At 41.5% G+C, this 13,796-nt stretch overlaps 1 long non-coding RNA gene across 1 annotated transcript in view; it reads right to left on the bottom strand.

Moving 5' to 3' along the window:
• LOC135222291 (uncharacterized) overlaps positions 1-13,796 on the bottom strand; it is an 81,056-nt gene that overhangs the window by 44,097 nt on the left and 23,163 nt on the right. Inside the window, exon 2 of the long non-coding RNA XR_010316266.1 lies at positions 231-338. This is a non-coding gene — a long non-coding RNA (uncharacterized LOC135222291). The remainder of the gene's footprint in view (positions 1-230; positions 339-13,796) is intronic.

Raw genomic sequence — 13,796 nt, 5'->3', positions numbered from 1 at the left:
GCCTGTAGTAAAAAAAAAAAAAAAAAATGTTGCCCTTCTAAATATGAAGGGCACTTTGACTAAAGTATGGAAATACATCCTTATGTTAAAGAATCTCCTTACTGGAACACAAAATCTTTTCTGAAGAGGCCTTTCATAAGCTAAACTTACCAAATTAAAAGACTAATCTAGTACGTACCTACAAATAAAGTTATGAGATAACCTAACTTGAAAACTACTAAAGAACTTACCTTGAAACAAGACCCACTTTGACCACCTCTACCACGACCTTGTCCTCTACCAAATCCACGACTTCTTCCTCGTCCTCGACCTCGTCCCCTACTGCTCATACCGTCATCCTTATTAAAGATAAAAATGTAACATCACATATAAAGTTTTCCAAGTTCTAAGCATGACTGACTGAAAATGCACCCAAGAAATTCAGTTCCATTACTGATTTCATAATCTTTCTGAGTGGATTCTTGCAAAATAGTATATGGAAAGTTTTCAACAATTTTCCCCAAGGGGAATCACTCAAATTTAACATTTAGAAACAAGAGGATAAAGAACACCAGTGAATGCCAAATAGGGATTATAGCAATAATGGTCAGCGATACTGAACATTTCTAATTAAATTCACTCTTTTACAATAAAAATGATCACCATTTTTACATAAAATATAAAATTAGACTAGTTTCTGTAACTTCAAATTACCAGTTACAAAAGCTACAAGTCACTGTCAGAGTTTTGACAGTTCATATTATAATATTTTGACTTAGCAATAACAATTAATACATATGCAGGCAGAAATCACATTCCTAATTGGAATTTCAGTTTTTTCCAGTGCCAAACTGTCACCAACAAATTAAAGAAGTTGAAACCTTTGGCATTAGTAAAAACTACTGCATTGTGAATAGAAACTGCTTTGTGAATAGAAAAAGTTAGTCACCTCTATGAGAAGGAGAAATTACTTGTTCTGTGAATGGAAGACAAACAGAGGATTATGCCACTTACGCTATGACAAGTCAAGCATTGACAGTCTTTCTATAACCCTTAAAAGAAAATCAATAACACAATATATAAACATCACTCATCTGAATAAATATTGCAACATTCCTAGGCTAAATAAGATCGTAAAAAACTACAATCTACATTTGTGCATATATATTTGGCACTGGCAAGCACTGAAGTGATAGGCATTGACTGGTTAATGACTACTAAACCTTTCTGATCAAAGGCCAGCTAACAGCCAGCTTTCCCAAATGATAGGTTCAGATCGAAGCCAGGCTCTGAGAGAGAGAGAGAGAGAGAGAGAGAGAGAGAGAGAGAGAGAGAGAGAGAGAGAGAGAGAGAGAGAGAGAATGGCAATTTTCCTTTTGGAAAAAACTGGCTAAATGAACAGCAGATATAACATTTATATAACAATTTTATATAAATTTGCGGTTTGTGGAGTCATTCAGGGTTGACAGTCCTCTCAGTCCTTGTAAGCAGCTATTCCTATTCCAATACCATACCCCAATAAAACCAGGGTACCCCAACACCCAGATGATCATACACTTGGCAGACTTCGTTAATCATGTCTGACACAAGAAGTTTCTTGAAACAGAGAGGAAATACTAAATTCAGATGTTGATTCAGGTGAAAATGATGAACTGTCTGCTGCTTCTTCCACATACAATGTCAATAATTTTATCATCATCTTGAATGAAGACCTGGAAGCAGAATCTCCTGACGAAGACAAAGACAAATGCACTGACGATATGGTTATGTCCCCTGAAGACGACAACGCAAATTATGAAAATTGGGCCGATAGAAATAACTGGGAAGTTTCGTGAAGAAATGCATTAATTACCCAGAGTTCCTTTCACAGGAAATGCAAAATTCAACTGTCCTGATCAAACTATCAATATTCCTTTGAAGTTTTCCATGCTCTTTTTTTACACATGAACTTTTCCAAATGATTGGAGGTGAAATGAATCGCTACATAGAAGAATGGATAAGTAGGGGAAAGGCTTCTGCAACAATATTCTAGGATAAAAAAACTGGCAAAAAATAATTGTAGTGAAAACTACTGCCTTTCATGCAACAATAATTAATTAGCATGGCATTACGATTTCTTACCCAAGCAATGGGTGGACAAGAGCTTGCTTTTTTTGGGGGGGTTTTTTTTTTGTTTTTTTTTTTTTTTTTTTTTTTTGGCAAATCAAAGAAAAAAAATGGTTCCAGATATTCTGGGGTCTTCATGTGCTCCCCCAGCATCCTGGATGTCAAAGATAAAGCAAGTTTATGAATACTTATCTGAGCGTTATCATCATCCCGGATGCCATCTAAGCAACAAGTCCACAGTGCTAAGGGCAGGACTGCTTTCAAATTGTACAATGGCAAAATACCAACAAAATGGGGAATCAAAATATTTATGATATTGCAGATGCGGTGACGGGATATATTCTAGGTTTCATTCCATATTATGGCAAAGCTACTATAGTGCGGCTAGGTTATGCTGGTCATCTCTTCACCACTCTTACCTTGACACAATGTAGTGGACATTGTTATAAATCCCACAGGAGAAACTGGATATCATGTTTATACAAACTGCATTTAAACAAACCTACCTCCATCTGCGGAACTTCTGAAGAAAAATATTTCACGTCACAGGAACAATATACAGGCAGTCCTGTGTTATCAGCAGTCTCGGTTAACGGTGATGTGGTTTTATGGCACTTGTCTAGTGAAAATCGGCAATCTATGGAGCCATTACAGGTTGAGTTTTGATGATCGGCATAGTCATGGCATCATAACATACCCAACAGAGGTGCCATTAACTGAAATTCGGCGCCATAAGTCCCATAAATTGGCGAGTTTTACTTGAAGGCGGATTTTGCTTACCAGCACCCTGCCAAGAATGGAACCCCCGCCAATAACTGGGGACTACTTGTATACGAATACGAAAGGCCTTCCCCCTTAAACAAATGGGAAAGGCCTTCCCCCTCAAACGATTGGGAAAGGCCTTCCCCCTCAAACGAATGAAAAAGGCCTTTCCCCTCAAACGAATGGGAAAGGCCTTCCCCCTCAAACGAATGGGAAAGGCCTTCCCCCTCAAGCGAATGGGAAAGGCCTTCCCCCTCAAGCGAATGGGAAAGGCCTTCCCCCTCAAGCGAATGGGAAAGGCCTTCCCCCTCAAATGAATGGGAAAGGCCTTCCTCCTCAAGTGAAGAGAAAAAGATTATCGCAAAGAACAATCAAGTTGTATGTGAAAACCAAGCGATGCCATATTGTATCTAGGTAAGCTAAGGACGTCACCATGTACTCTACATACCATACTGCAAGAACCACCCAACATTGCCATACTTCGGAAGGGAGTGTGGAACAAGTTATTAAAAACCCAATTATGGTTTCTGAATACATTTACAACATGGGAGGAGTGGATTGTGCAGATCATTTACACATCTTCATACTGCTTCCTACAAAAATCATAGAAGGGATGGAGAAAAAGTTATTTTTTCCTTTTAGAAGTTGTCATAGTGAATAGTTTCATTCCCCATCATATTCATATGAAGTCAAAAGAGTTAAATATTAACTCATCTTCAATTCAGGAATAAATTGGTAAAAGAATTGGTAAGGAATGTAAGGAATGCAGCTCAAAATGGAAGCAGCACACCTGATGAACAGGAAAGGTTATATGGAAAGTTGCATATAATTACCCAAGAAAGAAAAAAATAAAACAGTCGAATGCATTGTATGTAATTACAGACAAACCTGGTGGTCAGAAAGAAACAAAATATTATTGTAAAACTTGTACCAGGCAACCTGCAATGCACTACGAGTGCTTCCAAGCTTTACCATACAGAGAGAGATTACAAAAAGGAATACAGGTAACTGGTTATCGGCTGCTTCGTTCTGTGGCGGTTTTCGAAAATATTCATAAAAAAACAAGCCATAAGCATCAGGGGCGCCATAAAGAGAAAATCGTCATTAACCCCTTCAGCACTGGGACGTACACATGTACGTCTTTTACGGTACAATAATAATAGACTGCGACGTACGCGTGTACGTCTTCCATCCCTCCTCAAAAAGCAAAGTGTTTTCTTCAGCTTGGATGGTTTCCAGACACAGTATTGTGTATGAGAGGTGTGCTGAAGCTCCACCCACAATTCATTCTAACCAATGAGCGTCCGATGGACGTCGTGACGTCATTTTCATATGGGATATTAGGAGGGGTACTGGCCAACATATGCCAGTGCGCCTCAGGCTATTTATCTGAGAAGGATTACGATTTTGTCCGTAAACCATGTACATTTGAATTCTAAACCTTTTTCCCTTTTGATTGCAGTTATTTTATATGTTTTTTTTCAGTATCATGTCAGATGATAGTGTTTCAGAGTCAGGGTCTGAGTACCTGCCAAATCTATCAGATGATGATTGTGATAATTTCTTATAGGTTGACAGTGACAACGAGTGTTTGGAAGACATTGAACCTCTTGTCGATGAAGGTTGGCGGTCCATAACTGATCCATCTTGTGACTTGCGCCCAGACCCATAAGGTCTTTTGTTTTACAGTTTTTGTAGTATATTATAAGGTCCACGCCTTCTATAGTGGACCTTATAATATACTACAAAAACCGTAAAACAAAAGACCTTATCATGAAAAATAACCCCTCACCGCCATCAGGAGACCCCCTCAAGCAGACGAACGTAGTATACCATTACATATGCCCCGCCCGAGGATGTCCTGGGAAGTACATTGGAATGACTACCATGTGTCTTGCGAAGAGAATCTCCTGTCATGCCCAAGAAGGGGCTATCAAGAACCACGCCCTCACCGCCCACCGAGACACAATCTCCCGCGACTGTATTATCCGTAACACCAGGATAATAGGGAGAGCACCCGACCCTCGCCGTCTGCGCCTCCTGGAGGCGTTACTCATCCAGGAACAAAAGCCCTCCATGAACACGACACAGGAGGCCTTTTTGCTCCCGACCTGCATCCGAAGAAACACTCCAGTAACGGCAAACATCACCATATTGCCGACCGAAAACGCCCCAATCCAAGACGACATTAATACGATGAATAATACCAGCAGTGACATTAATACGATGAATAATACCAGCAGTGACGTCACGCGGCCTTTACCCAATCAAAATGAAGCCCGACATGATGATATGCAGCTGAGAAGATCGGCGTGCCTGCTGAGCATGCGATCGGGAGCTGGCTTGAGCCTGCAGCCAGGCAGCCAATGAAAAAGAAGCTCCCCACCCACGAGCCAATGAAAAGGCAGCGGCACGACGGCCCCCGCTGCGCCACCGCAATATAAGCAGCTGGATTCACCTTCTCACTTCAGTCCTTCACCCACCTCCGCCCAAGAGGATGTCTGAGGTTTATTCAGACGAAACATCAGGAAAGAATAGAAAAGAAATAGAATTTAACATCAAATCTATCTGTAATAAACTCTACGGGATATACCCAAAAATTTGACAACCGCAACTGAAATTTTTACCAATAAAATCCAATCGTTCTACCTAATTGAGATATGTCAACCTTCGGTGCGTTGCTCACCAGTTTAAGCAACGAGAAAGCAATAATTAGAAAAATAGAGAATAACCTGTATAAAATTAATGTAGTTTTATTATTATTATTACCAGTGCCGTAAACATTCATTGATGTATACGCTGTTTCTGTATAAAACCTAGGAATAACTGATTCAGTAAGAAAACTAGTACTGCTATTACCACTACTACTATTTTACTAATACTTTACTACTTTTTCTGCTACTTTATTTCTACTACTTTATAACAGTTCCTACTTCTGCAATTACTTTTTCCACTAAATATTCCTATTTTTTCCGATATTCTTACTATATTTTTTGTAATTTTTTGACAATGGGGTAAAAAATATTCATTGATGTCCGTACACACAATGTTTTCACATAAGAATATAAAGGAAAAATATGAATAACATGAAATTTAGTGGGAGCAAGTAATGATTGATACTCGCGGTCGACGGGGCTCATGCAGTATGCAAGCATTTGCAGCAATGCAGCAGGCCGGTGGCGAAGGGGTTAAGCAAAGCATGAAAATCTAAGGGAATAAAACATACTTTTGGCGACGAGATACTTATTTCGCCAATAACCGCTTATCGGTGCCATAAGTGTGGGCTTCAAGGCCCACAAAATAACTGACCATCAATAATACTGCTACCAAAAAAACTCTGACCACCACCAGCCCTGCTCCCAGACACACTCACTTCTCTTGCCACTGATGAGATATTTTCTCTCTCTCTCTCTCTCTCTCTCTCTCTGCCAGTAGAATTTGCAACATCTCCCTACACTTGCAACATCCACACTAGATCGCCTTTCGCATCAACCAAGGATCCTTGGATGCAGGCCCCCTGGATCTTGATTGAGGACCCTCATAAATTCTCTGTTACATCGCCATTCACTTCTTCCAAACCACTTTCATTCAAATTCCCATTATCTCCCTCACTACTATCCTCCCAAATCTAATTCACTCCTTCGACATCTTCTAGCTCTGGTCCCAATATCTCCCCATTTCTGTTTGTTACCAAACCACTCAGTTCATCCATACTTCTGTCAAACTCTTCCAAGATTCATCCACCCTATCAACTACCTCCTTACTACTCAGTTTCCTCCCCACTGAGGTCTCACCTATCTCAGGTAACACAAAAACCCACAAACTATAAGTATAATTCATTCCCTCAGTCATCCGTATTACATGCTGTAACAACCGTTCACACACTACCAATAACACCTTTACCATGCCATTCATGCTTCTTTCCATTTTCTTTCTCTACACTCTTCCACTTTCTTCCATACTCAACAAACACTGTCAATCTCCCAGACCCATTTGTTCACAGATGCTCGGCTCATACTTATTCACCCTCAACCATTCACTCATCGCATTCTCCCGAACATACTGTCGCACACTATAGGACTCGCCCAACTGAATCCCCTTAACACCTACTTTCCCAAATTCCCAGCCTGACTCATTCTCTTTCGCCTAAACACACTCGCTACATGACCTTCTATTCCACATTCAACACATTTAGCACACTGTTTTTTACACATCCTAACATAATGACTGTTCTTCCCGCAATTACCTTAAATCACATTCGCACAGGTACCCCAACATCCACTCCCTATGTGCCAAGCAGATCACCACCACATAATTATGGGTGGTAATCCTTTGCAATGAACTATCACTTCTTCCCAATTAACCCTCTAACGCCGATGGGGTATAATAAAAATTGTCTCCCGTATGCCGAGGGGGTCTCGGAGTGAGCGCCGAAGTGGAAAAAATATTTTTTTCAAAACATCACAGCGCGCTTAGTTTTCAAGATTAAGTGTTCATTTTGGCCCCTTTTTTTGTCATTGCCTGAAGGTTAGTATGCAACTATCAGAAATGAAAAAAAAGGTTTAAGCTAAAGAGTTAATTTTTTTTCGTTGTACTGTACACTAAATTGCAATCATTTTGTTATATAACACATTGAAAACGATCAAAGCAACACAGAGAAAATATTATCACAAAATGATGCATGAATTCGTAATGCGCGGACGTAACAAAATTTTTTTTTTCTTCAAAAATTCACCTTAAATCTAAATATTGTTCTAGAGACTTCCAATTTGTTTCAAAATGAAGATAAATGATTGAATATTACTACGTATACTGTAAGAGGTTTTGCTTGCAATTGCAGTTTTCGACCATTTCGGATGAGTTAAAGTTGACCGAATGTCAAATTTTTTTAGATATTTTTTTTATATGCAAATATTTCGAAAATACGAAAAGCTACAACCTTCAATTATTTTTTGTTGTATTTTACATGAAATTGTGCACATTTTCATATATAAAACTGTGAAACGCCTAATATGAAATTGAGCAAATATTACGAGAATGAGACGTACGCATTTCGGAGATTTGTGGCGGAGAATCGGCGCGCGGAGGGAAGGAAAGTTTTTTTTAAAATTCACCATAAATCTAAATTGTGCTAGAGACTTCAAATTTGTTTCAAAATGAAGACAAATGACTGAATATTACTAGACTGTAAGAGTTTTAGCTGACAATTGGTAGAGTCAAAGTTGATCGAACGTGGTTTTGTTTCTATTTATCGTGATTTATATGCAAATATTTCGAAAATGAGAAAAGCTACAACCTTCAATTATTTTTTGTTATATTCTACATGAAATTGCACACATTTTAATATATAAAACTTTGTTAAAATGGTGCAAACATTACGACAATCAGACAAAAAAATTTCAATTTTTTTCGGAAGTTACACCACGCGGACATAAGGAATTTTTTTTTCCCCCCCATAAATTCACCATAAATCGAAATATTGTGCTAGAGACTTCCAATTTGTTGCAAAATGAAGGTAAATGATTTAATATTACTAGAATATAAGAGTTTTAGCTTACAATTGCGTTTTTCGACCATTTCAGTAGAGTCATAGTTGACCAAAGGTTGAAATTTTGGCACTTCTCGTTATTTTTATGAAAATATTTCAAAACTGATAAAAGCTACAATCATGCGTATTTTTTATTGTACTCTACATAAAATTGCGCACATTTTCATATATAATACTCCATGTAACGGCCAATTTAAAATGGTGCAAAAATTATGTCAAAGTGACGAAATAATTTCCGAGATGTGTCACTGATACTTTTTAGTGCTATAAGAAAAAAATTCGCGCTTGCGCGCCTGCGTAACGATTTTAAACAAAACAACGCCTTGATCAGTGAGCTCCCAGCATCCCCCAAGGCGCGATTCAAAAGTTTTTGCCTGGTAGGCCCATAAGTATTTTTCCGCGAATTTTTTGAAAAACTTTTTTTATCGACGTACCATACGTCCAATCGGCACCCAACAGACAATTTATGTTGATGTTTAATACATCGAATCGGCTTTAAAGGGTTAACTGTAATCCTTCGAGGCTGAAGCTCCAAAAAGAATAAGTGGGATTCTGTGTCTGCTGTCCTACATGTTCGGACCTTAAGGTTAAAAGACACGAAGACTTGATCATTCACCCAGAAGGTGTTGGCATGCAGCACCATGCTCTGCACAAATGCAAACCAGACTGATGAGTAAACTCCTTTGTACTGGGCACACCTTATAATCCAAGCACTCACAATAGCGAGCACTCGAAGAGTGCTGGAATTCATAAGAATTCCCTTACTCAGTGAGATTCCCGAATCTTGCAAGCCTTGCCTTATCCCTGTGCTCAGACTCAGACCAAGGGATCCAGGCAGAAGGCAAGAGTCCTGATTCTTGTAATAATTATCAGGAATGTCTTTTTCACCCAAGTGTTTGGAAATCCTATAAAACCAAATCAATCTGAAAATACCAGAAGTCCCAATGAATCCCAGCACTCGGCGAGACCCCTGAATTAAGTCACATAATCATCGCTTTCTGTAAAAATTGTGGAGGAACAAGCATAACAACCAATACTATAAGCAGCATTTAAGAATGGATTAAGAGTGCAATTCAAGAGAATATGCAATCGAGGCTCCCAAAACACAAGACCCCAAAGGGGCTGCGAATTGGAATCCGTTCAAAGGACAGAAAGAGCTACGGAGAACATAGTCTCTGTGTGTTCAAATTCTAAGAGTTGGAACACCAGGTGTCGAGATGGAGAGAAGTCTCTCCATCATTGACAGAAGATCCTTCTCAACAACGTGGGCTTATGTCCACTGGGACCCTAAGACCCCTCCAGGAATGTAAGAACCGACGCGGATTCCTGCCGACAGCTCTCTGCCAGATTTCTCCCATTCACCTCGCCCCTCCCAGTGTTGCCCAAGGAAGTAGAGGGAATAAGAGAGGTGGTTCAGATGCAACGTGGTTCTATGAGAGCATGGTCTGTCTTGGCAAGACTTTCCCGAGGAGGATACCAAGGTTCTTGCCTTGCTGCAGCAGCACTACTGCTAGCAGTGCAATGGCTAGCGGCAATGCTGGTAGTAGACACGGCTAGCAGCTTGGCGAGAACATGCATCATCCTAACGAAACATCCCAGCCCTCTTCAAGGTTGAAACCTCTAGTGAGAGGACTGTACAGACGAATTCTTAGCTCTTCCAGATGTCCTATTCCAGGGAGCAGCGACATCAACCTGGGCTCCTGACGAAAAACCAGGCTTGATTTTCGTAGAATGGTCCGAGCCATGACTTGGTCCCTTCTCTCGCCCCATGCCACTGTCATGACGAAGACACTTCTCATCACTGACTGTGGATGTATGGCCAACCCTTGGGGGGTTGTACATTCAGAGAAACTTGCTGGTGAGTCTTAGACATGGACCCGGTTCCATGAGCAACACCCTTGGTACCAGACAAAGGATAATAAACCTTGGTTTGAACTCCTGAGGCTCCCGAAACACTAGGGCCTGAGGAAGTGTCATGATCCCACCCCCCCAACAAGGAGCAGGTGAGCCAACGAAAGAGCCAACTGCTTCCTCACAGGGGGCCGGCTGCAGACCCTTGGAAGTTTCGTGGAGAGACTTCTTAGGGGGAGGAGAAGCTGCCTTCGTCGTCTTAGGTCGGGAAGCCTTCGAAGAGGAAGGTGAAGAGGCGCGAGATGACGACGATGAAGATGACATCTGTAGGGACCTCGTCTTCCTTGACTTCTTCACCTACTTCTGCAGGACTACTTCTAAAGGATGAAGCACAGTCAGCCCAGGAGTAGAATTAACCACAGGGCAGTCGTGTAGACGCTGTCCACTGACGAAACTCCAGGACAACAGGAGCAAATCAATATGATTTCTTCAGCAGGGGAACCATTTACACACTCGAGGGCCAATGTTGCAGCATACTAATGAGTCACAAGTACAATTACAAGAGTTAGGATAGCCAACAAGAAGAGATATACAACCATCCACTGCTGTAATCTACTATCGCTCACTGTTAGCATGCAGATATAAGAAAATGATAAAAAAGGATACTCTCTTCACATTAAAGGGCACTGCAATCCAACAGGGAGCTCCCTCAATCATCAACAAACAGCCCCCTTGCTCTGATAAACTAGCAAAAATAGTGAAGGCGATGGGGAATACTGGGAGAGAAAAATACAAAGGGCAAACCTTCCAAGTTTCTTCGCAGTAAATCTCCAAAGCCAAACATGAATGTCACAATAAATATACCACTACGCCCTTGCATTAAAGGGCAAGAATAAGTGATAAGGGCGTAGATTCTCCCTTGCTGCCAACCCTTAACACAAAAGAGGAGACATGCAGTTAGGAAGGCTCTATAAAAAAAAAAAAAAAAAAAAAAAAAAAAAAAAAAAAAAAATTTGTATATCAATCAATGCCAATTACACAAATGCATCATCACTTGGAGACGGATGCAAGTAAATTGGAGTTTTTTCATCTGGGCAGGCAGGTCTCCCATGCCTACCGAACGGTAGTTACTGCCTAACCACCTTTTTTAAGGAATTTAACGGTCATACTTCAGCTACAACACAAGCAGTTCCTATTGTAGAGGATTGAGGGTTTATACAGTGTATGAACAACCAATGAGCCTTTTGAATTCCTGAGACTGAGCCATTATAATCCTTTCTGAGAGACAGTCATATAAAAATAATAGATATTTGGATTCAGGTAAACTTCAAATACATAATATTGTAGAACTCATTGAAACCTAAAACAAAGAACTTCATGGCACCTATACATTCAAAATTTTGAGACGATACATAGGTCATCCAGATTTAGTGTACTATATATACAGCCATAGCTTGTGCATGTGGAATGTTGCTACGATAACTAGTCAGGCCCATCAAACTCTGGCACTAAAAACTCAACCTTTAACTTAAAAGTCTCAAATGAAAACATCAAATCTGGAGATTAAGAAAATTTGACCTGATGACCAGAGTATTTGAGTATCTGTAATTTTTCTTACTCTGAGTAACATCCCAGGGGTTCAGCTCAATGTCTCCCAAAAGATGTAAAATTAACATAAAATCAGTAGCAAAACTAATATTTAACTCATAAGAAGAGTAACATTGCAAAAATCAACAGAACAATAAGCATCAACACTATCAACAGCAACAGTAATTACATTACATGTAGTCCTTAGTTCAAGTGGCAATGTTTCAAAGTTACAATGGCAATAGTAATGGTTAAGGGGAAATTTTTTTTAGTAATTTGTATTTTTCCTAGGTATACTTACCTCAAACTGCTTTTATAGGAGATAACTGGATTTGTCAAATCCAGAACCTACCAGAAAATTCCAGTTATTCACCCTACCCCACCAGGTCCATGGCCCAAGGGTCGAAGCTTGCCCGACCTCTGACCTTTCCTGCCAGTCTTTCCTCATAAGCCCAAAAAGCCCAGTCTCCTACCCTAAAGAAAGTGGGGATGGTAGGGAGGGCCTGCTTTCCAAGCAGTTCAAGGTAAGTATAGCTAGAAAAAATACAAATTACTAAGAATTTTTCATTTCTCCCAGAGCTGTATACTTTCCTTGAACTGCTTTTATCGGAGACCTAGTCTTTAGGAGGAGGGAGACTAAGGGAGGAGAGGCCCAGGTACTGTAAGGGGCTGTGACCCGAGAGGAGAAACCCGAAGGACCTGGCAAAGCCCTGGGCAGAACTGGAACAAGTCCTGTAAGGCAAGAGTTTGTACTGAAAACCATCAGGTAATCAACAAGGCTTACCTTGAATTCTCCTGGGGCCGAATCCCAGTCCAGAAGCCCATTGGTAAGGGAGGGGAAGGTAAGTATGGGGAAAGGGAAGGAACAGGGATCACACAGGGAACTGCCATTCATACCCACATCCACACCAATCCCGCCCCCTACTCTGTGCTGCACCACCACCACGGGGCCTATCTCGAAGGAGTTGAGAGACGACCTCGTGCAGTCCTTCTGGTAATGGGCTGTGAAAGTGGACTGTCTACTCCACACGCCCGCCCTTAGGACTTGGGAGACCATCATATTCTTCGAAAATGAGAGGGAGGTCCCAATACCTCTGATGTTGTGGGGCTTAGCGTTATTCGGTGCAGGGAGACCAGCCCCTCGTAAGCCCTCTTGATTGTCTCCCTCAACCAATACGAAACGGTGTTCTTGGAGACTTCTTTCTTATCTCGGCCCACGGTAACGAACAGGTTCTCGATTCCCGGCCCGAGGTGAGCCATCCTGCCCAAGTATTTCTTCACCGCTCGAACTGGACAGAAGAGGAGATCTTTGGGGTCCTTTGACTTCGCGAGAGCCGGAATCGAGAACTCCACGACCTGTCGTCCAGGGCTGATGGGTTCTGGGTCTAGGCCATGAGCGTGGGAACGTACCGGAAGGCGAGCTCTTTCCACCCCCTGGAGTGAGCCACTATGTACGAGAGGCTGTGTAGCTCCCCAACCCGCTTAGAGAAGGCCAGGGCAAGTAGGAACACTGTCTTGAGAGTCAGGTCCCTATCCAAGATGTCCTTAAGGGGCTCGAAGGGAGGCTTTCTCAGTGAGTCCAGGACCCTAGCTACATCCAACTGAGGAACCTTGACTGTCCAAGGTAAGGACTGTTCTTCGAAACTCATCAGGTCCTTGGAGCCAGCCAGGTCTGGACCATTCAGAGCCAGAACCAACAGAACGCTTGTCGAGTCTCAGGTGGGCTAGGAAGTCAGCTATGTGGGTGATCTTGGCCTCCAAGGGCTTGAGGCCCTGGCCCTTGCACCAGTCCATGAAGGTCTTCCATTTGGCCCGGTACACTGCCACCAATGACTTTCACAGGTAGCCCAACATATGAGAGAGTCCTCCGAGAGCATCCTTTCCTCACTAGCAGTCGCTTGACAACCTCCACCCGTGAAGGCACAGTGTTTGAAGGCCTTTGTGGAGCCTTTCAAAGTGGGGC

The sequence above is a fragment of the Macrobrachium nipponense genome, chromosome 3 (assembly GCF_015104395.2).
Source record: "Macrobrachium nipponense isolate FS-2020 chromosome 3, ASM1510439v2, whole genome shotgun sequence".
Lineage (NCBI taxonomy): Eukaryota > Metazoa > Arthropoda > Malacostraca > Decapoda > Palaemonidae > Macrobrachium > Macrobrachium nipponense.
This window is presented reverse-complemented; position numbering and strand designations above follow the sequence as displayed.